The following is a 25,352-nucleotide window of genomic DNA, read 5'->3' on the forward strand; positions in this document are numbered from 1 at the left end:
GTAGCAGAAGAAATCCTTTTAACAATATGAAGGCCATCAGGACCCAACCATGGTAATTTTAGATAAATGGGACAACGTGATGGACCAATATGTTTACCACTATTAAATGTAGTAATTTTACGTTCAATAGTAGATTTTATTATATTAATGGGATATCCATTATTAAGAAAAATTAATGGGATATCCATTATTAAGAAAAATATTTGTGATTTCTTGGTGAAATCACAAATATTTTTCTTAATAATGGATATCCCATTAATATAATAAAATCTACTATTGAACGTAAAATTACTACATTTAATAGTGGTAAACATATTGGTCCATCACGTTGTCCCATTTATCTAAAATTACCATGGTTGGGTCCTGATGGCCTTCATATTGTTAAAAGGATTTCTTCTGCTACTCAACGGTGTTTTCCAGCTACTATGCTTAGAGTAGTTTACACAGCTCGAACCTTTTTCTCTTCTTTTCGTAAAGATGTTTTGCCAACCATTCAAAAGAACTCTGTTGTTTATAAATTCGTTTGTCAGTGTGGAGCTGACTACGTTGGCAAAACATCCCAAAGATTAGAAATGAGAATATCCCAACATATCCCTCGGGATATTCGACTACACCAGGTTTCGAGAGCATCCGGGCACTCCCAGGCTCATGAGTCTGCCATTGGCGATCACCTGTTGAGTATAAATAGGTGTGCCGATCAATATTCCGATGGGTGGTTTTCTGTTTTATACAGTGCTAGGTCGAACTATCATCTCAATATCATTGAGGCGTTAGTTATTAACAACTCTCGACCTAGTCTGTGTAGACAAAAGATTCTGAGACATCAGTTGGAGATATTCATTGATTTAAAACCACCTGAACAGTGAGATTTTTTAAAAAATTTTTTTAAATTTTTTTTTCTCCATTGTTCTTCCAACTGAAACCAAAATTCCCCTCTTCCCTCATTCGTTTTCTTAGTTTTTAATCTATCATTCTGACGTTTCCTCTTAGAGGGTCAGACGATAAGGCCTTAGGGAAAATTTTAATTTCACCTGCCCATTTCTTGTTTTTTTTTGGTATTTAAATTAAATTATGTTTCCTCTAAAATATATATATATATATATATATATATATATATATATATATATATATATATATATATATATATATATACCGGTTGTATCGATTGGTTTCCTAGATGTAAATCCGATGAAACTCACGTGATTATTAAAGAGTGCTCAATACAAGGCAGAGCTGGTATATAGTCGGTTTATTATACAAACATTATTGGTTACGTATATGCATATATGTTTCACTGGAGTTCTAATTTAGGCACAACACTTCATCAGATAAAAATAGAATCAAAATTGAAACACGTGTCAAGATTACATTGTTTTTTATTATAAAATATTTGGGTGCGATCTATATTCCGAAGGAAAGTTGGGGTGTATACTTTGTTTTATGTGAGTAGTAGGCTTTTTTGGAAGTGTGGTGAAAGGAAGGGGAAATGCTTTTTTCCAGTGTTTAAGCTGTCATTAGTAGGGAGGTGTTAAGTGATTCTTTTAGCTTGGTGGTTATTTATTGCCTTTGGTTTAAAATTTCTCATATCTTAGGTTGTTTTTTTTTTACCGTTGTGTGTCTTTTATTGCTAGCGATTTTAATTTCTATTTGACAAGAGTTATTTTTATTTATTTTTTTGTTCTTTTATCTCTCGTTTTTTTTACTCGTTCATTTGTTTTTAGTTTTCTAGTTTTCAGAGTAGGGGCGAGAGGGGAGGAAAGTACGGTTTCATGTGATTAAGCTGTTGGTAGTGGTGAAAGATGTGTGAATAAAGAGAAAAGAATATTGTATAAGAAAGTCTGAAGCATAGAGTCAATGCGTTTATATGTGTTTCTGATTTATTTAGAACGATGAATAATTCGATTTATTTAAATTATTCAGTTATAAGATTCCCGAGTTCGACAAGATACACATGCACAAGGACAGAGGTTACATCGACCGAAACGCTGTGCGATAAACACTCTATAAGAGAACAGTAATCTTGATAATCCAAATAATATGAAGTGTTAGTATTTGGTTTATTAAAACATATATGCTACCTCCAGCCTCTTTTTGCTAACCTGTAAGAATGCTATAATGTCGAACAAACATATACTACACTATGGTATCATGTCGAACAATAGGCACCTCAGAAATTACATTCCCCTATATGTAACACGATGTAACTTTATTATAAGTTAATATTATCAAAATAACTTTTGTGCCATTTAAAAGAATAAGGGCAAAATAAACTAGTGTAACACTGTGAAGCGTCTGATGTTGAATATTAGGAAGTGCGGCACAAGAAATCGAACCTGACTAGTGGGTTTTAGAATTACTGATACTTGATTCATAAAATAAATAAGAGAGCTTTAAATTACATTTTTTTTTTTAAATAAGATATAAACAGAAAAAAGATCAAAGTTTTAAACAGAAATTCATCACTAAAATAGGATGGCGAAAAAACAATAAAGGAAAGTTGAACGGGTCGACATTTGATATCTAGGAATATGGTATCGAAAGTCGAGTGACACCGATAATTGACCGGTTCAAACACTTGATACGTACGAATTGAAAACCAATCTTTAACCGGTCCTGGCAAATTGGTATATAAACACGGCAAGTTGCGAAGTCGTGTGATCTTCCCTTTTCTGTTTGCCGGGGTCGAATCGTCGAGGTGACAGACCGCCGGACGCAAGATGATTGACGTCACATAAAGCAGTAGAGAAGTTTCTGGATGAGAGACCGGACGTGTCGAATCTTGTATCGACACAAGAAGCCGCGCTCAACTCCTACCACGACCACGATAACGAACTTAGAAAATCAGACGTTCGGAGTGTTCAACACACAACTGTTATACATTTATGTAACAAGTAATTAATGTTTTAATCTGCTTTTATCTTACACTTAGACTTTTTACTCATAACAAGTCGTCTGCCTTTTTTTTTTCTTATAACGTCACCAGTTTAGTTGGAGTTACTTGCTGGGGAATACCCGACTTCCTTATCAGCGCGTATCGACTTGGATCGAACACACAACGTGGGCAAGTAAGCACCCGCTGGCGTCACCCATACGGCAAGAAGGAGCCGTGATCCAAAAGAGCCAACCCCCTTCCCAGCAGGGACAGCTGACGGAACGGGAAGAAACGTCATATTAGAAATAATCTAAAAAAAAATTCATCGTACGAATATAATGAAATTGCGAGACGAAAATCTTGTTTGCATAATTGACGCTTTAAAATAACGTTCCCATGCAGTAAGCATTCCGAACGTGAAAACATACCCGTGTTTAATAAATCTAACAAAAATCAACTAATAGTCAGATTTTCGTGAAACTTTCGATACTTATCGATTTTAGAATGAAATTACATATAAAATGAAGTTTCCGTAAAGTATATGAGGGAAATACTTTTTTTAAGAGCGTGTTCCTCCCTCCATTTATTTTTTCGAAATTCGAACAAAATATATTTAAATCGATCGAAATTTTTTTATTTATTATGAAACATAAGAGTTCAAATAAGTAAAAAATATTTATTTTTCCAAAGTTTAAATATACGTATTGAACAAAAACTTACCTTGAAGTTGCAATTAAAAAAATGATATAAATTTAATATTATTATGTTTTTTAATAGAGTGTTTTCTAACCAATATATACTATTAGCAGTTGAATTCTCAAGAAAAAGAAACTGCCTAAAAATTAATTGGTGTTTTTAAAGATTAAAACGATTAAAATTCCGTTTTAATTAATTGTGTTTAAATATTTTTAAAATATTAAGTTATAATATATATATGACTCTTGCCAGCTATTTTATCGTCAGATTAAAACCGATTTAAAAATATTATTGCACAAATAATAAAGATTTTATAGACCACTCTCATATATAGTTTGTCTCTTTTTATCAAATAAAATTAATCATTAAACTGTGTAAATCTTAAAACCTAACAAAATTATACCATCGATTAATTATTAATTGCAGTTTGAAGAAGATAAAAAAAGGTTTTAAAAATCATTAAGTCGCTTCAGCTTTTCCATACTTCGTATAGTTAACACAAGTCTGACGTCATGGGATCATGCGCTCCGTTCTTCACAATCGTTTAGCAGAGCCTATCGAACAAACATATGCTACGCTATACCCCTCAAAGGAGGAGACAATGCCTAGGTTGTTATTATTATTGCCATATACTACAATAATGGACTCGAAGAAGACGAAAATACATGGGAAGATGGTATCACGACGAACAAACCCATGCTACACGTGGTGTATGTACACATCTTTTATCTTTCACCTTTTGTTTCCCTTCTTTTTCTCGCTGTGACGTGCACCGTCTTGGCCATTTGCATATGTACTATGCGGCTGCTGCTGCGAACACGCGTCAGCATCTCTGTTACATAAGAGGGAATCAATCATTTATTGTGACATTTTCATTTTCGAATAATTCTTTTATTAAGTGAACAAGAAAAGGAGACTAAGACATTCGTTGGGAGTTTTAGTTTTAAGCTTATTTAAAAGAAGTATCTCACACATGAGAAAGAAAGAAAAAGAGAGACTAGCATTCTTTTAACTAATTAGTTTCCTGTTCTATAAAAGAAAAATAGGTTGACATAGCGAGCAAAAATAATACTACAGAGATCTTAAGGGGACATTTCGCTCTTGGCGAGTATCAAAGCTTTCCTTTCAGGTATCGCAGCATTATTAGCAACGTCCATCTAAAACCGTCTTTTCTTTGTCAACCTCGATACCAGAGACGTCATACGTCCCTTCGACTGATGTCTCTTTGTTTTACTGTACCTTTACCGGCTCATGCTTAACTTTCAGGTCACTCTTTCTGTAATCTTTTGTGACAACTGGTTCATTCCCCAACAGAATAGATACTACCACCACACCCAATATAATATTGTCTATAGGGGAACGATATCATGACGAACGAATACTATCCCCCCACCAAAAAAAGAGGAGATAATACTTGGGGAGACTGATTTATGCCAACAGAACAGATACTACACTACCCCTCAATGGAGAAGATACTTCTTGGGAAGGTAGTATCATGAGGAATGAAAATATACTACACCACCCCAAAACAGGAGATAATGCCTAGAAGGATGGGCTTATAATAAAAGAACAGATACTATATATATGAAACTCAACCCTACTTTGGACCCAGCAAACCACTTCCTACCTGGTTTTCCTTTGCGGACTGAAACCACACTACATCGTTCAAAAATCACTTCCTCTCAAGTTCATGATATTATAAAAAAAACCTAGACAACTCAAAAGCATGTGGTCCTGATCACATCCCGCCTAAACTATTTAAAACATTCTCGATAAAGGTTGCTCCAGTTCTGTCCAAACTCTTCAACAAATGCCTTAACGAATCATGCTTTCCTGACTGTTGAAAAACTGCTTCTGTGGTACTAGTTTACAAGAATTCTGGCGAAAGAACTGACCTATTAAATTATTGTCCGATTAGCCTGCTCCCTCTTTTTGCCAAAATATTTGAGTCCATAATTAATCAAGCTCTAGTCCACCGCCTTAGAGTTGCTAAACTGTCTGACTATCAATATAGATTTAGGTAAGCCCTTTCTACTGCAGATATTATAACTGCAATCTCTGACGTATATACCATGCATTGGATAAGGCAGGGACGGTGGGGCATTAGCTCTAGATATATCTAATCCAGGTTGTCGTTGATGTACTACGTCTAAACAATATGATATAAATGCGGGTGTACCCCAGGGGTCGACCCTTGGACCTTTATTATTCCTGATATTCATAAATAACTTCCATTAAAAATAGTTCTGAAATGGGTATATTTGCTGACGACACCACGCTCTATAACAGCCACGAGGGGGAAACGGATGAAAACATATCCAAGGCAATGGCGGAAACCATAGAGGAAGACCTGCAGTTTGTATAAGAATGGGTTCAAAAATGGATGGTAACGTTCAATGCTGCCAAGACTAAGCTCGGTTCCTTTAAAAATGGCAAGAAACCCTCTCAACCACAAATAACTATGGATGTAGATACATTACCTCAAAGTAGTTCGTTCAAACTCCCCGGTTTAACGTTCACAGTAAACATGAGTTGGAACAGATACATCGAGTACATTGCCAAGGTTGCTGCGAAGAAGGTGAGCTCTCTCTATCAGGCTAGAAAGTTACTTGAGCCCGAAAGTATCCTGTACCTCTACAAGGTCACCGTTCGCCTATGTATAGAGTATTATTGTCACATTTGGGTTGTGCATCTGCTACTAGTCTCTCACTCCTGGACAAGGTTCAAAAGAGAGTTGTCAACCTGATAGATTCTGAATTGCCATCTAAGCTTCAATTTCTGTCCCATCGACGAAATATTGTATCCTTCTGCCTGTTTTACAAGTATTTTAATAGTGGATGCTCCGACGGACTGCAAGCACTTGTACCCCCTTGATATAAATACTCCCGACAAACCCGACAAGCAGCAAAGTCTCAATCCTTGTCAGCAGAGACTCCTAGATGTAAGAAATCCTTCTACTCTAATAGTTTCTTCCCCAGAACTGCTAGACTTTGGAATTCCCGTCTAGGCTCCTGCTCCCTAACATGCAGACATCCAAGTGTAATGTGAACAGATATCTTGCGACATAGTATCCACACAACTTATGGCCCTGATAGTAGCCCACTACATCAAAGTGGCACAGTACCTTGTTTGGAGTGAAAATGTAAATGAATTAAAAAAAAAAAATTGAATTTTTTTTAAGTGCTACAAGATGTACATGACTAAATCCAAGATAATTTCAATTTATATTAATTTTTATCTTAGTTTGTAAAGTTTATAAAAGTGCAATTTGAAAATTGATGAATTCCAAATTAAAATTTACCTTAATTTTTAAAGTTTAAAAAATCATTTTATTTGAACATCTTCATACCGTGTAAAACTGCTTTCCTAACTTATATATATATATATATATATATATATATATATATATATATATATATATATATATGTATATATATATATATATATATATATATTTTAAGCCCCCCCCCCTCTTTGGGTAGAGCACTGTCGTAAATAATCTCACCCGCTACTTAATTAGCTGAAAATGCGAAGCTCGTTGTTTGTTTGTTTACGAACATGCGATTTGAGCACTATAAAAGTGGTGGCGGGTGTTTTTTTTTTTTTTTTTTTTTTTTTTTTACAAAGGCATCACCACATTATCAAGGCCCTGAGGCCACTCAAGGATAAGGGTTAAAGAGTGTACAGTAGAAGTTGGTCAATATAGTAATCATTAGTAATGAAAATTTGGTAAATTTAATAACTTATATGGAACGGCTCATCAAGAACTTATTTACCTTAGACTTGAACACAACCATATTGTAGTCAGCCGGAAAGCAGGAAAACGGAAGACAATTCCACAGGCGTGCAGTTCTAAGAAAGAAGCTTTGTTCATGGAATCTATGTTTAGGTTTAGGCACAGATAAAGAGTGGGGGAAATTATTGATAGTGTTTACAGCTAGACGAGTGTTTCTTGTGAAAGTTTGGCGAGGGGGGACCATAGATTGAATGTCAGTTGAACACTTTCCATGAAAATAACGATACATCAGAGACAAACTCGCAACATCTCTTCTGTGAGATAGAGGTTGTAAGGAGGAGAAAAGGACATCTCCTACGAGGCTACGAAGTCTATTTTGAACTCTATCAAGGCAGGACAAGTCCTTTCTAGCAGCTCCTGCCCAGATGTAGCAACAGTATTCCATCCTTGGACGTACCTGGCTCTTATATAGATAGAGAATAGCATCAGCAGTGAGATATCTACTGGATCGATAGAAAGATCCCACCATTTTTCCAGCGGCCTTGGCAACAGATTTGATATACGTGTTCCATTTAAGATCAGGAGTAATGGTCAAGCCCAGAAGCTTGTCAAAACTTGAGGCCTCCTGAAGACGAGAGCCATTCATTTCAATTGATGACAAATGTGGATTAAAATGTTGATGATGTAAAGAGAGAAGCTTGGTTTTAGATGCATTAAAAGTAACCAGCCACTCCTTTCCCCATTGTACTACATGCTCAAGATCAGAGGAGAGAGAATTGGAGAGTACTTGCTCGTTTACTGTCTTAGATGTGGTACCATAAATGGTAGTGTCGTCAGCATAAATGTCTACAAATGATGTAAGGATATGATTTGGAAGATCATTAATGTAGATCAGGAAAAGAGTTGGGCCCAGAATGGATCCCTGAGGGACACCGGCATTAATACTGTGAGCTTCTGATTTTTGCCCCTCAACTACTACTCTTATGAACCTATCAGAAAGAAATGATTTAATAATTGAGAAGACTTTTCCAGCTATACCATAGCTAGCGATCTTATGAAGTAAACCTTTATACCATACCCTATCAAAGGCTTTAGATATGTCAAGAGCAATTGCCCTAGAAAGATTGCCACCGTCGAGAGATTTGCTAATCCTATGCGATATAACTGTAAGGACATCTGCTGTAGATCTAGCAGAACGGAAACCATATTGAGTGTCACTAAGAAGGTTATTTTTGTTGAGATGTTTGATTACTTCTGTATTTAACACAGATTCTAGCAACTTACTCATGACGCACAGGAGACTTATTGGCCTGTACTGAGAGGGGGATGAGCGATCACCTGAATTCTTAAATACAGGGCATACTGATGAGATTTTCCAGGGAGATGGGAAACTATTCTCCTTAAGACAACGTTTAAACAGTTTTGTAAGTATGGGCGCTAGTTCAGGTTGAAGTTTTTTGAGTACTATAATTGGAATACCATCAGGGCCAGTTGCTTTACTGGAATCAAGGTTTTTGATTAGCTTGGCAACATCACGTACAGATATACGTATATCACATAGCGTGTTTTCTGATACAGGAGAAAATATTGGGGGTTGGCGGTCTTGGTCGCAAAGGGTAGAATTAGCTGCAAAGTTCTTGACAAAGAGTTTGGCTTTGTCTGATGCTGACGAGATTACCTCAGGTCCATTGATAATAGTTGGGATGGAGCACACGCTTCTGTTCAGGATTCTGTTTGCTATTTGCCAAAACTGGTGGGAACCAAGCCGCTGCTCAGCTACTTTGGACTTAACAGATTGAGCATACAACTCTCTTGCGTTCCTTATTACTTTCTTACAATGGTTGCTGGCAGTCCTGAAAACGGCTTTAGTTTCCATACATCTATTACGTTTGAAGCAGTGGAAAAAGTGATTTCTGTGCGCAATGGCAGCAGCACATTCTGGAGAGAACCATGGCTGGCTGTTAGGTTTTTGCTGAAACTTTTTAGAGGGTATGAAATGGTCAATACCTACAATTAACCATTCAGTTAGGTCTAATACTATAGAGGACACATCCTTTTTAAACATGGAATGCAGAGGTAGATCAGATAAAAATGTACGGAAGCTATCCCAGTCAGCCTTAGTGTATCGATATACTGTACGATGAAGTGGTACGTCTGGGGACTTATTACATTTCATTTTTATCTTAATTGATACAACAGAGTGGTCGGAAGATCCAAGAGGCGACAGAACAGAAACTGAACATAGTTCAGGGCAAGTTGTGAGAAAAAGGTCTAGTAGGCTCGCATACTGGCCGTCATTATCGGGCACACGGGTAGGTTCCTGAACAATCTGAGTGAGGTCATAGGCAATGGAGAAATCATGACAGAACCTCCCCTCATCATCGGTCTTGTTTGAGTGGGTCAACCATTCGACGTTGTGAACATTGAAGTCTCCACATACGTGAATGTTAGCTGAAGGATAAGTAGAAAGGACTTGGTCAATTTTCTCAGATATGCTTTGAAAGATAGTAACTCCGCTGTTGTGGGGGCGATAGAGAGTAAATATAAATGCAGTAGTGTGAGCTAAAGCAACCCGGAAGCACATATAGGGTAAGTTAGGATCTTCCCTGGAGATGTCCCTCCCACATGGAAAGCTATCTTTAATATAGGCACATATTCCATGCCCATGGCGATCTTGGGGGTCAGATTTAGAAGTTAAGTTAGAGTATCCTGTAATTGCAAACTCATCTAGGGAAATAGCCTGTCCAATGCCAGTTTCACTTAAAAATAAAAGGTCTGGTTTAGTCTCCTGTAATTGGGTTTCAACCTCTGGAAGGTTAGAACGTAGACCCCTGATGTTGGAGAAGGAGACATGGTAGTAGGGGTCTACGTTGGAAGTTGGAGAACCGGGTTTAATCGTGTATTTTTTCTTGAAACTTGTCATGATGAAATTTTGGAATTTGTGGACTAGGTCGACAGATTTACTTAGAGCAGGACAGAGGGGAAACTAAGAGAGAAAAAGAAACGAAGAATTTTTTTTTTTTTGTACCACATGATAAGGTAAAGCCGTAACAATTACCCACTAGTATGGCATCGAGAGGCCCCACCAGAAGCTACTGCATGGTCCAGATTCCATTCACCAAATGGCAATACAGCAGCTCCAGTACTTTGCACCTGCTGATAGGACAGCCTCCTTAGTGGTTAATCCAAGGTTCGGGTCCCTGACTATCAGGCGGATAACGTCAGCCCAGACAAAACGTTTACCTCCAGCACCCTTACTAGTGACATGGCTACAAGGATAGACATAGAAACAGAAAATTTCCACCAACTCTGCCAACTGTTCGAGCAAAAATACTGCCAACCTAGAAAACAGCTTTTTCTTCTCCCTTTGTCAGAAAAATCACTCATTTAAAAAATGAGGACTGAGGGACAAATAAGAAGAAGCGAGAGTAACAGGAGCTGCCGATAACGCATCCACAATGCGTTTTCTACTCTCCATTAAAAAAAAAAAAAAAATAAATAAATAAAAAATAACTATTAAGTATTGTACTTAATAAAAGTCCAACGGACCTGTTTAAGGGAAAGTATGGTGATAGATTCCCCTCCCACGAACTAAAAATGAGTACAATTAGGTAATCTATTTTTGCAATCAACTCGGTAGATAAATAAACATTTATGGACGAGAGAAAAAAAAAAAAAAAAAAAAAAAAAAAGAAGCTAGCATTTAATACAACAGAAATACATAAATTAAATACTGAAATAAAATGTAGTTATTAATATTTGAATCTTAAAATAAAAAGTGCGAATTAGTAGAGAAAAAAATCACTTATCACAACAACGCATTCCGTCTCCAAACTAGTGAAGAATTTAACTTTTAATAGCGTTCAGAAGATTTTTTTTTTTTTAAATTAACCGTTAAGAGAAAGCGTGATTTTATTCTGAACTTTAACTAATCACGTTTTAAGCAACTTATGATATAAAACAAAATCGGATGGGGGGGGGTTCTTCCGAAGTTAGTTGGTGACGTTATAAGTAATTGCGAGATAAGATGGGAGCCAGAAATTAGGGGTGGGGGACTGAAAATGATAATATAATGGATTGATTATACAATATTTAAGATCAACTTGGTAGATAAACATTTATGGACGAGAAAAAAAAAAAAAAAAAAAGAAGCTAGCATTTAATACAACAGAAATATATAAATTAAATACTGAAATAAAATGTAGTTATTAATATTTGAATCTTAAAATAAAAAGTGCGAATTAGTAGAGAAAAAAATCACTTATCACAACAACGCATTCCGTCTCCAAACTAGTGAAGAATTTAACTTTTAATAGCGTTCAGAAGATTTTTTTTTTTTTTTTTTAAATTAACCGTTAAGAGAAAGCGTGATTTTATTCTGAACTTTAACTAATCACGTTTTAAGCAACTTATGATATAAAACAAAATCGGATGGGGGGGGTTCTTCCGAAGTTAGTTGGTGACGTTATAAGTAATTGCGAGATAAGATGGGAGCCAGAAATTAGGGGTGGGGGACTGAAAATGATAATATAATGGATTGATTATACAATATTTAAGATCAACTTATTCCGACGAGTTATTTACGGGCGTCAATTCCATGGTTGAGTGGGAGAACTACCGACTGTCAACACGGCGGTTCTAGGTTCAATCCTTGGCTTGGAGGAGATCTTGGTCTAGCGGCACTGGTGAGTTGTGATACAACGAAACAGGACTGAGTGTCGATGACTACAAATATATATATATATAATTATATATATATATGTGTGTGTGTATATAAATATATATAAATGATGGCGTAAATATCACAAAACATAATTGCAGTTACTCTTCCGATTTTTTCGGATTTATGTAATCATGCATATATTCTTTTATTTTCTTTTAAAGTTGATGAGTTCCTATTCTTCTAATGAGTCAGGGTGGAAAAGATACAAAAATTACAAAATAATTATATGAATGGTTCTCCGCTACGAAACAGGCACCGTAAAGAATTAAACATTTTAACACGCTGAAAGAAATAAATGGTAAGATGGCAACATCTTGAAATTTGGAATATAGACTTTTTGTCAGTTATATGTATGCATTCTGTAATTACATCGCGCTTTCTAAATGACAGGATTAGTATAAATAAAGGGTAAAATATAATTGAATAAAAATATTTTCTCCTATATATATACATATATATATATATGTGTGTGTGTGTGTGTGTGTGTGTGTTGTGTGTGTGTGTGTGTGTGTGTGTAAGTTCTTTGTAAATAAACAAATGAAACACTGCGGAAGTGGGAGGTCAATGTTTGTATAAAGCGTTGTTAGATATTATTGCCGACGACACCTGTCTAAGTAGCCTGATTGATACATCTACTGATCATCAACTCAATTGATGTTGGTTTGATCCCAAGCATCGGATGTGTGCTGGGCTAGCCACAGTGAAGAGCTGTGATATAGCGATACAATCTGTCTGTGGATGACTATATATATATATATATATATATATATATATATATATATATATATATATATATATTCAACCACTCTTATGAGACGTAGACAACGAAGTACTTGTCAGTGGTGGATACGTATATTAACAATAAACACATATGCTGCTCCCCATTTGGGGATACAAAATTGGTTAAAGGGAAAATTATTCCCAACGCGCATTTAGGTAAAGATGTACTTTCGTATAAATAACTGAGTTCGTTCAAAAGATATCTCTAAACAAAAACAAACAAATAACATATATATATATATATATATATATATATATATATGTATATATATATATATGTGTGTGTGTGTGTATAACTACTTCATTTACTCACATACAATTAATATACGAAAGTATAAATTTATGCGTAAATTTTAAGTATTTACTTCAACAGTGCTCAATACGTAGGTAGAGCTAGTTAGTAAATTATAAATATACATGGCGTTGAAGCTATACTGAATATTCCGCATTTCATCCACTCTAGGATTCTTCAGGCTTATATATATATATATATATATATATATATATATATATATATATATATATATATATATATATATATATACTAGCAAAAGTACCCGTCGTTGACTGGGTTCAAAAACAGCCTACAGAAAATGGACTATGATTTATGAAAGTATGATAGGTTATAAAAAGGAAGGCTTGTAAAGAGATAGCTTCGAATTTGGGGGTATTAAAACCAAAGCAAAATATGATGAAAGTAAAAATAAAATAGATCAACCACATAATTTATTACAACCATACCTGTTCACACTAAAACACTTATCACCATATTCTGTGGATCTATATTAAAAAACCTTGTTAAATTTTCTGACATATTTCCATTCTATGGAGGTCAGGTGCGAACGAACACACCATAATTTTATTATACCATATTTGTTCAAACTGAAACATAATTATCAAAGTATACTTACGCAGATAGATATGAAAAGTCTTTATTAAAGTTTGTGCCTATTTCCATTCTATGGAGGCCAGGCGCGAACGCAGACCCCATAATTTTATTATATCATCCCTATTTAAGTTAAAAAATACTTATCAAAGTATTATTATGCACATCTATATCAAAAACGTTTTTTTTTAATTTTTAAATTTTTTATTTCCATACTTTGTGGACCAGGCGCGAACGCAGACCCCACAATTTTAATGAACCAACGTTCTGTCAGATCAAACATACCCATTCCTGTGTCTCGATACACATCTTCTATCATTATATGTAATCAGTTTTTTTAAAATAGTCAACCATATAGGAGCCTATTCGTGACTAGACACACTCACACACACACACACACATTCAGCGTTATATATATATATATATATATATATGAGCATTAGTCTGATAAATTTATTAGCCTAGTCCTATAAATTTATTTTTTCTCTGTGCGGATATCCACTGATGAAGCGAGCTAGTCAGATTCGCAGCTTACTCTGAAGATGCCCGTCCAGGATAAAAATAAATCTATAATACGCTAATAATGCGCTGAGTTTGTACTTATTTTTCTTTTAACCCTTACGTATGCTTTGGTCGCATTCAGCTCTCATACTTAAAATTTCCTTTAGCAACGAGCCTATCCTTTTGGAATAACACACATACACTCTATTACTTCCCCTCTCTCTACACACAGAGTCTCACTCTTCATCTCCCTTTCTCCTCTCTTCCCCCTCTCTCGCTATATATATATATATATATATATATATATATATATATATATATATATATATATATATATATATATATATACATGATATACGACCAGTCTTTTAACAGTACCTGTTTCGTAGCGTATAAACAATCGTATAATTATTTTGGAAATTTTGAATGTTTTCCGCACAGACTCATCTGAAAAAAAATAAGAACTTTTTAACATTTAAAAGAAAATCCAAAGAATTGTGTATAAATACATACATCCGAAATAATCCGAAAAAAGTGGACATTTTGAAATGTTGAAAAAATAAATGGTAAGATGAATAACATCTTGGAATTTGGAATATAGCCGTTTTGTTATCTGTCTGTCTGTCCATCTCTCTCTCTCTCTCTCTCTCTCTCTCTCTCTCTCTATATATATATATATATATATATATATATATACACATACACATATATTTTTTTTTACAAAGCAGTCACCACATATCAAGGCTGGAGGCCACTCGAGGATAAGAGTTAATGAGTGTACAGTGGTCAAGGGGAACAAGTTGTAGTTATCGTTAGTAGTGGCAGTTTGTAAAATTGGATTACTTACTCATCAAGAATTTGTTCACGTTGGACTTGAAGACAACCATATTATTGTCAGTTGGAAAACAGGATAATGGAACAGAGATCCATAGGCATGCAGTTCTAAGAAAGAAGCTTTGTTTATGGAATCTACGTTTAGGTTTAGGCACAGATAAAGAGATGTGGGAAATTATTGATAAGGTTGTCAGCTAGACGAGTATTTTTCGTGAAAGTCAAGCTAGGAGGACCATAGATTGGAGCTCAGACGAGTACTTGAAAATAATGATAAAGCAGAGACAGGCTTGCAACGTCTCTTCTGAGGGAAAAAAAAGTTCCAGGGAAGAGAAAAGGTCATCCCCCATTGGGGTACGATATCTATTTTTATATATATCTCTCTTTCTCTCTCTCTCTCTCTCTCTCTCTCTCTCTCTCTCTCTCTATATATATATATATATATATATATATATATATACCTATCTATCTATCTATGCATCTATTTTACTCTCCCTCTCTCTCTCTCTCTCTCTCTCTCTCTCTCTATATATATATATATATATATATATATATATATATATATAGAGAGAGAGAGAGAGAGAGAGAGAGAGAGGGAGAGTAAAATAGATGCATAGATAGATAGATAGGTGGTTAGTTAGAGATAGTAAGATAGATAAATAGATAGGCAGATACATTTATTATTATGATGCATTCTGGGAAGCATGGAGTAAACGTACCGCCCCCCCCCCTTGGCCCGTGATCGACTATATAGATAGGATATCCTTCACACTAATGTTTAAGTACCTAGGTCTAATTACCACAAATAGGTTAACGGACACACACAAAAAGACGTAGGCGAGGTTCATGTCTCTCTCCTATGTATAGTTAAAAGAAAAAACAAGTTATTATCTTCATGCTGACCTAGCCCGTATGCGTCGTATAAATATTTGCATAGGATTATTGTTCTAGATTTTTTTATTAACGAACGATAACTCTGTAAACTGCGTATATAATGATTCCTACGTCATATTTTTTCGTTTCAAAAATTGCTATTTTCAAAGCTGTGAGATTGCCTAGAACGTACGTTGGCATTGCTGGTAAAATGGCTACTCTGTTGTCTGCGTCCGGTATATTATGCTTCTCATTTTACGTTCTTTTTTTATGCCAGTCTTGCATGACTTACGTCCCTTTATCTAATAGGATTATCTTAGCACTGGTGTAAAAGCAATTTTACGCCTGGTAGCTTCTTCGACACGCCCGACAGCCGCGCAGCCGCTTCTCATAACAAACAATTTGTAATTTTACGACACTCGACACGGACCAACTGTTTTTGGTCTGCTCTAGTTTCGCGCCCTCTTTCCCACTCTTTCTTTATTTTTTATTCTTTCTCTCTTCTTTTTTCCTAATCTTTCCACATATTCCAGCCCAAATCTGTTCCCATTTTATAAAATTTATACAAAAACACGTCGACTTCTGTTTTTTTTTTTTTCGATTTTTTTTTTTTTTTACGACGAGGTCATAACTTTTAATATGAGTCGTTCTTACTGGACGTTTTCCTTGGCTACGCCCGAGGTAGATTTTTCAGGAACAAAAAGCTCACTCATAGATTAAAATAAAAATTTCTGAATTGTTTATCTAGTTACTTCACAGGTGTGACACAAGGACGGAAAATGGTCTAATGCTTTCAGATCAATTTGTTTTTTTTCTTTTTGACAAAGGAGTCACCACTTATCAAGACCAGGAGGTCACTCGAGGATAAGAATTAATGAGTGAACCTGTCAGTCATTGTAAGTAATGGAAATTTGGAAAATTGGATTTCTTAAAGCGATGGCTCATTAAGAATTTTTTCACGTTGGACTTGAAGACAACCATATTGTAGTCAGTTGGAAAGCAGGAAAACAGAATAGAGTTCCGCAGGCGTGCAGTTCTAAGAAAGAAGCTTTGTTCATGGAATCTACGTTTAGGTTTAGGCACAGATAAAGAGTGGAAGAAATTATTTATAGTGGTTTCAAAAGTCGGGCCAGAGGGGACCATAGATTGGAGCTCAGACGAGCACTTGCCATGAAAATAACGATAAAGCAGAGGCAGGCTCGCGACGTCTCTTCTGTGGGAAAGATGTTCCAGGGAGAGAAAAGGGTTACGAAGTCTATTTTGAACTCTGTCAAAGCAGGAGAAGTTGCTTCTAGCAGCTTCTTCCCAGATGTGACATACCCCGACTAACCTAACAAGCAGCAAAATCCCACCCTTACACTAAATGCCGGAAAACCTTATACTCGAATAGTTTCTTCACTCGAATTGTTAGATTTTTTAATTCTCGCTTGGGACCTTGTTTCTCTCGGAACCTGACTGTACTGACACGCAGGAGTTTAAGTATGATGTGAACAAACATCTTGCTGCTGAACTCCCCACATAGAAAATTCTGTCCCAAATAGAAGCTACTTACATCCAAGTGGCACTGTGCTTTGTTTGGGGTGAAAAACAGTAAAAAAACAAAAACAAAACAAAACAAAACAAACAAAAAAAAAACTATATCACTCTTATAGATCAAAGACAATGAGTCAAGTACGATAACCATTAGGCCAGCTTGACACGATCTTAAGACTTTGTTTACAAACTTACTTAATCTTAGCATAATGTGAACGATATGCGCATCCGCTTCGTGAAGCAGTTGAGAAACAAATAAAAATCCGACGATTAATCAAGTAAAAATTTCTTCAATTTTGACCTCTTAGTAGGCTTTTTTTCCGGATGAAAACCGATTTAATTTCAAGTCTGTAGATAAAAATTCGTTGAGTATATAGGTTGAGAAGTGTCCTCACACACATTCTGACTTTTATAGATATAATAGATGAGTATTTTATGCATACATGCTTTCTACTCTGTAAGCTTAAGGTCCGGAAGCTACTCGGGGATAAGGGTTATTGCAAGTACAGTACGTTAGTGTGGATATTTAAAGTGTCTACTTAAGGGGACAGTTCATCAGGAATTTGTTTACGTTGGACTTGAAGACATCCAAGTTGTACTCAGGAGGGAAGCAGGCAGACGGAACAGAGTTCCACAGGCGTGCAGTTCTAAGAAAGAAGCTTTGTTCATGGAATCTACGTTTTGATTTAGGCATAGATAAAGAGTGGGGAAAGTTTTTGTACAGTGGATTCAGCTAGACGGGTGTTTTTTGTAAAAGATTGGTGAGGGGGACCAGAGATTGGAGTTCAGACGATCACATGCCATGGAAATAACGATAAAACAAAGATAGGCTTGCAACGTCTCTTCTGTGAGAGAGAGGTTGCAGGGAAGGGAAAAAGGCATCCCCCACTAAGCCACGAAGTCTATTTTGTACTCTGTCAAGGCAGGATAGGCTGTTTTTAGCAGCTCCTGCCCAGATATGGCAGCAGTATTCCATTCTTGGACGTACTTGGCTTTTATATAGATAGAGAATTGCATCTTCTGGAGCGGTAGAAGGATCCCACCATCTTTCCAGCGACCTTGGCAACAGACTTGATGTACGTGTTCCATTTCAGATCAGGTCAAGCCCAGAAGCTTGTCAAAACATGGGGCTTCTCCTAGACGAGAGCCATCCATTTCAATTGATGCCAGATGGGGATCAGAGCCTTGATGATGTAAAGATGGGGGTTTGGTCTTAGATGCATTAAAGGTAACCAGCCACGTCTTCCCCCACTGAACCACTCGTTCGAGATCAGAGGAGAGCTTTGTCATTTACAGCTTTTGATGTGTTGTTGTAGATGATCGTGTCATCAGCATAGATGTCAACGAATGATTTAAGTATGTGTTTGGGGAAATCATTGATGTACATCAGGAAGAGAGTTGGGCCCAGGATGGACCCTTGAGGGACTCCAGCATTAATACTGCAGGCCTCTAATTTTTGTCCATCAACCTTCTTAAGATGTTAGTAACTCATCACATTTATTTCGTATTTACGTGTTTTTTAAGCAACGGCTTTTTAAAAAATTGCTTTCGGTTATACCTTTGTCGATGGTCTGTAAGCCCACGTGCAAAATAAACCATGTCCCAGGGTCTTGATTATCTATGAAAGTTTATTCTAACTGACGAAAACCTGTGTACATTTCCGCGGAATACACTCACCCCGAAAACAGTATAAGTATTTTCAAGTCGAAAGATTATTAGGTGGACAAAAATCCGAATAGTAGAAGCAGAAACATAATTACATTTATTTTCAAAAATCTAATAAAAAATAAATTGATAAAGACAAACAGACAGAATAGTTCTAAAAAAAAGGGGGGAGCAAAATAATGAAAATAAAAGACTCCAAGACAACGCCGGGCTGTGTCAGCTAGTGTATAATAAATTAAAGTAAATCTATTTTTGTTAATGCAGTGGTTCCCAAACATTGTACCGTGCACAGTGCGTCGCGGAATGATTATTGGTGTGCCGTAAAGAGATCATAGCTAGAAACCATTTAATTTTATTTTGTTTAATAAAGACATTTAATTTGTTAAGCATGATGACAGCGCTTGATTCAAGATTTTACACATACTAATTAGTAAGCTTTGTTTATGGTTTATATTAGTGATGGGACGATTATTCGGACTATCAGGAGTTTTCTTTAAAGTATTGCGAATCGGCATAAGATCTTGATAATTCAAACCCAATTCCGACACCATACTAGATATTGAAAATAGGATATGTTGATTTATGTGAATAAAAATTCTCATTATTTAATCTTCTTTGTTTTTTTTTTTTATCATTGGTTCCTCGACAAAAGGAGGGTGGACCTGTAAATTCACCTTTATCCGTTCGTCCGTTTGTCCGTTCGTCTGTCCACACTTTTCTCAATAACTACGCCTTGGAATTTTTTGAATTTTTTCGCAAACATTAAACATGATATGAGTAAAAAAGTAACTGAACGGATTTTCCGGGAAAACTCCGGCTGCCCCTCCTACGGGTGCCTTTCGGTTAAAAATTGTTAAAATTGACACTTTTGTGCTTATTAAAAAAAATTGATGCCTTGGATTTTTATAAAACTTTCTGAAAAGCTGTAACTAATTGATTTCATATAACTTTGTCTATACATCGCGATAACTCTTGGGTGTGCCCCAGGGGCTCTTTACGGGCTAATAAATCACTCCATTTTGGGGACTATTTTATCATATTTGTCTATTTAGCAGTTTTGCATGGTGCTGAACTCAAATTTAAATACGTTAAGGCCTTGGGGACTTTTGGGACTAAATGGGGGGGGGCAAATGATGGACTTAGTCATTTCTTTATTCGCATGGCGCAGAACTCAAATAAGGTCTAAAACTGCATCGTTTGTTGATTTTCACCAGGATTTGACGTCTCCTGAGGAATTTGGGGGCTAAATGAGGGTGGGGGCAAATGCTGAACTTAGTCATTTTTGATGCCTCGTTCACTGTGCGCTCTCGGGGGACCATGCATGCTTCATTTGTTTTATTGCAAAAAGGCCTTATGAGTAGAAAAACAGTTACTTTTTGTGATAGGTCTGCAGTGGAAATAAAAAACAAAAAAAACAAAAAACTCAATAGCGTGCCACCGTGTAAAAAAAAAAAAAAATGTTGGAAAACACTTCGGTAATATAATACTAATTGATTTGAAGTAATATTGCAAAATAAATGGTTTTGACGCCCCGCCCCCTCCCGCGAAAAAGATTATATTTTAAACAAGTGAATATCAGATTAACTTTCAACACAATAAAAGCTTCTGTAATGCGGTTAGAGGAGGAAAAAAAAAATAGAAGGAAATATCCGGCTCAAGTTCTTCCCTAAAAAATCCTATATTTCCCAAAGGGATATGATTTCTATTTAAACGTTCAACTTTGATCCAGCCAAGCTTTCAAACATCACGCTAGTTGCAAAAATTCTCCAATTCTTTACGCCTTTTTTGGTTTATATTCCGAAATTTCATGATCGTATATTGGGACATAATATAGTTTATCTCTATTACCAAAATATATTCGGATAAATAATGGGTTGACCAATGTTACGCGACGATTAATTGGTTAGGAATAATAATTTCACAAACAGTTTCTTTTTTATTTGATTTCGTCAATTGTATTGTTTTCCACTTTCTTTCGCAATAACTCTAACAATTTTTAATCTACAGACTCGAAATTTGATATACAGGGTACTGAGATTTCGGAAAATCGATGTGATCGGTTTCGGCCAGAAATTTGGCTGTTAATGGGTCAAAGTTCAATGATTTGACCTTTGAGAACTCTACCAAACTCATCCGACAATTTTGGGTCTAAACACTTGAAATTTTAGATATAGGTTGCTTGGACATGGATCTAACTTAATAATGTAATTTGAGACCAAAACAATAAATGTTAAGGGGTCATAATAGGGGTCAAAGTTAAAAAAAAATGTGACCTCTGCGGTCTCTACCAAATTACACAGACAATTTCTGGTCTAAACATTTGAAATTTTACATAAAGGTATTCAGAGATAGGGCAAGAATTTTAATCGGTTTGGGTCGAAAATGTTTAGTTACCAATATATAAATGTGTGTATGTATGTATGTTTGCATGTCTGCCTAAAACTTTTGACAGAGACGACGGATTTTACCAAGACCAGTATCGTTTTAAGTCCGACCTTTCATACAACTATCGAAAAACTGGTTAAAAACATTTATATCTTCACCTTCAACTCGGCACTTTTCTACGGGGGCTGGGTCGCCTTTTTCGCCGATATTTTTGGAAGTTATCCTCTCCTTATGATTGTCTGACCTAAATGTTAACGTAATTCACTTCAGGTTTGGCGGTGGTCGTAACCGCAAGGACGTCAGGTGTTGGAACTTTTTTTTGTTGGTGTTGGAATTTTTGGGGTATTGGAATCGGTATCGGAATCGGAAAAATTTGTGCCTAATTGTGTTTTTTAAAAAATTAGATTTTGTTTAAAACAAAATATTTCACAGAAGGTAGTAATGATGAAATAATAAACATTTATTGATTTAAAAAACTAAAATCTCCTCCAGCTCACACTACGGTCTCGATCATGACCAAACCTGACATGATGATGGTCACCGACCTAGGGATGGTGCGCACCATTTTTCAAAGTCAAGATAAAGTTCAGGTTATATTTGGGTACGGCTCCTAGAACATCTACTTACTGCAAGGGTGCCTGCATAGCAAAGTTCCGCGCAACTGTATATCAACTGTATAGCAAAGTCCCGTGCTATATATATATATATATATATATATATATATATATATATATATATATATACACTTGTGCCCGATATTATTCATACCCCTCGGATCTTTGAGATTTCTATAAGAATATTGCTCAAACCAGAAGGTAGACAATATTAAAGGGATTTCAAACAATAAATCAAGCATAAGCATTTAATTTAAACTCAACAAATAAATAAATTATGCAAGTTTGAAACAGTATACAAAGAAAAACAATAATGGCATTAGTTCAAAATTATTCATACCTCTCTTACTAATAGTCAATAGCATGCCCTTTATTCTTAATAACTGCTGTAACCGTTTTGGATATTTATCAACAAGGTTTTTACAAGCATCAACACTGATTTTTGACCATTCTTCAATGCAGTACTTCTCCAAATCCCTCAAATTTCTAGGTTTCCGCTTTTTAACCTTAGTTTTCAATATGTGCCAGAGGTTTTCGATAGGGTTCAGGTCGGGACTCTGGCTAGGCCATTCCAAAATATTAATTTGATTATCCTCAAACCATTTCTTGACTATTTTGGCAGTATGTTTTGGATCATTATCCTGTTGAAGGACCCAGTTTGGTCCTAAATGGAGCTTCTCCGCATCCTGTCTAATGTTTTTCTGGAGTATCTCCAAATATTGCTCCTTCTTCATGGTTCCATCTATCTTGACCAAACTACCTGGACCACTAGCCGAAAAGGAGCCTCAAAACATTAGGCTACCACCACCATGTTTCACCGTGGGTATGGTGTTCTTTGGGTTGTAAGCTTCTCCTTTCTTCGTCCAAACGTAAGAAGCATCCATATGGCCAAACAATTCAATTTTTGTTTCGTCAGTCCACAAAATACTTGAGAAAACGGACTCTGAAGAATTCACATGGGTCCTAGCAAACTTTAGACGTGCTGCAAGGTGTTTTCCGGTGTGCAATGGAGTCCTTCTTGGTCTTCTTCCTTTCAGACCATTTTCATGCAGAGTCCTTTGCAATGTTTGCCTTGATATTTTTATGCCAGAAGACTCCAGATTTTCTAAAATGTCCTTAGTAGTGGTGGTTGGATTTGCATTAACACTGCTTACAATATCCCTGGTGGCTCTAGCAGACAGTTTCCTTTTCCTTCCTCTACCAATCAAGTTGTTTGTTGTGTGGTGGCTCTGGAATTTTTTGCTGATGCTCTGTACTGTTGCTGTAGGGACCTCAAATTTCTTGGAAATTGACTTGTAACCTAAACCATCCTTATGTGAATTCACAATTTTAGTCCTAAGATCATTACTAAGCTCTTTTTTCTTCCCCATTCTAATAATTTTTATTCTTTTATTGGTTTTCAGTTGATATCATTTTAATTTCTGAAAAATGCAAAAAACGAAATGAAATTAATCAAAGGTTGTATAAAAGCATTCAAAATAAGAATCAAACAGGAAAAAAACAGTCAGAAACTCGATTAATACTGAAAAAATAAGGGGGTATGATTATTTTTGAACATTGCAGATTTTATAAATAGCTGTATATTTCTTTTATTACAAGTATCCCGAGATTTTAAAATGACGAAAATGATCAGAAGAGGTTTATTAAGAATATGTATCAATATGGACGTAAACAATAAATTCTTACAAAGTTACACCTAATAAACTCAATTTTCAAAGAGGGGTATGAATAATATCGGGCACAAGTGTATATATATATATATAAGTGAACGTGTCTCTCTGTCTCTTCGTCTGTCTGTCTGTCCGTGTACATTTCCCTACACAATATCTCTGTCAATTTTTAGTCTACATACTCGAAATTTGATATACAGGGTACTGAGATTTGGAAATATCTTAGTAATCGGTTTTCAGCCAGAAATTTGGCTGTTAATGGGTCAAAGTTCAACGATTTGACCTTTAAGAACTTTACCAAACTCCTCCGACAATTTTGGGTCTAAACACTTGAGATCTTTTATATAGGTTCCTTGGACATGGATCATACTTGATAACTTGAGTTGAGACAAAAACAATAAATGTTAAGGGGTCATAATAGGGGTCAAAGTTTAAAAAATTGTCCACTGCGGTCTCTGCCAAATTACTCAGACAATTTCTGGTTTAAACATTTGAACTTTTACATAAATGGTATTCAGAGATAGGGCAAGCATTTTAATCGGTTCGGGTCGAAAATATTTAGTTACCAATATATAAATGTGTATGTATGTATGTTTGCATGTCTGCGTAAAACTTTCGACAAAGGCGAGGGATTTTTACAAGATAAGCATTGTTTTGATGTTCGCACTTTTAGACTACAAATATCGAAAAATTGGCTAAAAATATTAATATCTTCATCTTTAACTGGGCACTTTTCCACGAGGGGGGGGGCTTTTTTTTCCGCCGATATTTTTGGAAGGTACCCTCTCCTTTCGGTTGGCTAGCCTTAATTTAAACCTACGCGACTTCCGGTTTGGCGGTGGTCGTAACAGTAAAGACGTCAGGTTTTTTCCTGTTCTTTTCCTCATTCGTGGTACGGGTTCGTGCCTGCCTTCTTACTACCACTTTTTATTTTATTTTATTTTTTTGCCGGACTGAAATGCTAGTATATATATATACATATATATATATATATATATATATATATATATATATATATATATATATATATATTATGTCAGACTCTTTAAGAAACCCGTTTCTTATCGTTGAGCTGTTTCAGTTGAAATAAAGCCGGTGAATTTAGCTCGCATGCACAGATAATCATATCATGATTAGATCACTCTGACAAACATTAAAAACATAAAAAAAATAAAAAATAAATGTTTAAATTTCAACAATATTTATCGCGGTTAACAATGGCTGAATGGATTTTATCCTTGCTAATGGAGTCAGAAATGGCTTCGTTGCCGGGTGCGAATCGGTCGACTGGTGTTAATCCTGACACCCTGCACTGGTAATTCTTAAAAGGATAAAACACTAGTGTCTGTAGGTATTTAATTAATATATATATATAACATGTTTTATTAACTACTTGTTCTTATATATATATATATATATATATATATATATATATATATATATGAAGTAAAAGATGAAAACTTTGAAAGTGTCGAATATAATGATAATATCATTTTTGTTTATTGATTTTTTTTGTAAGTCCTATATTTCGCTAATACATAGTCTCATCAGGGCCGAAAGTCCGGTTCGTGAATTTCTTTTTCTTAT

The sequence above is a fragment of the Euprymna scolopes genome, chromosome 2, assembly GCF_053919585.1.
Source record: "Euprymna scolopes isolate OS-2025 chromosome 2, ASM5391958v1, whole genome shotgun sequence".
NCBI classification, from domain to species: Eukaryota; Metazoa; Mollusca; class Cephalopoda; order Sepiida; family Sepiolidae; genus Euprymna; species Euprymna scolopes.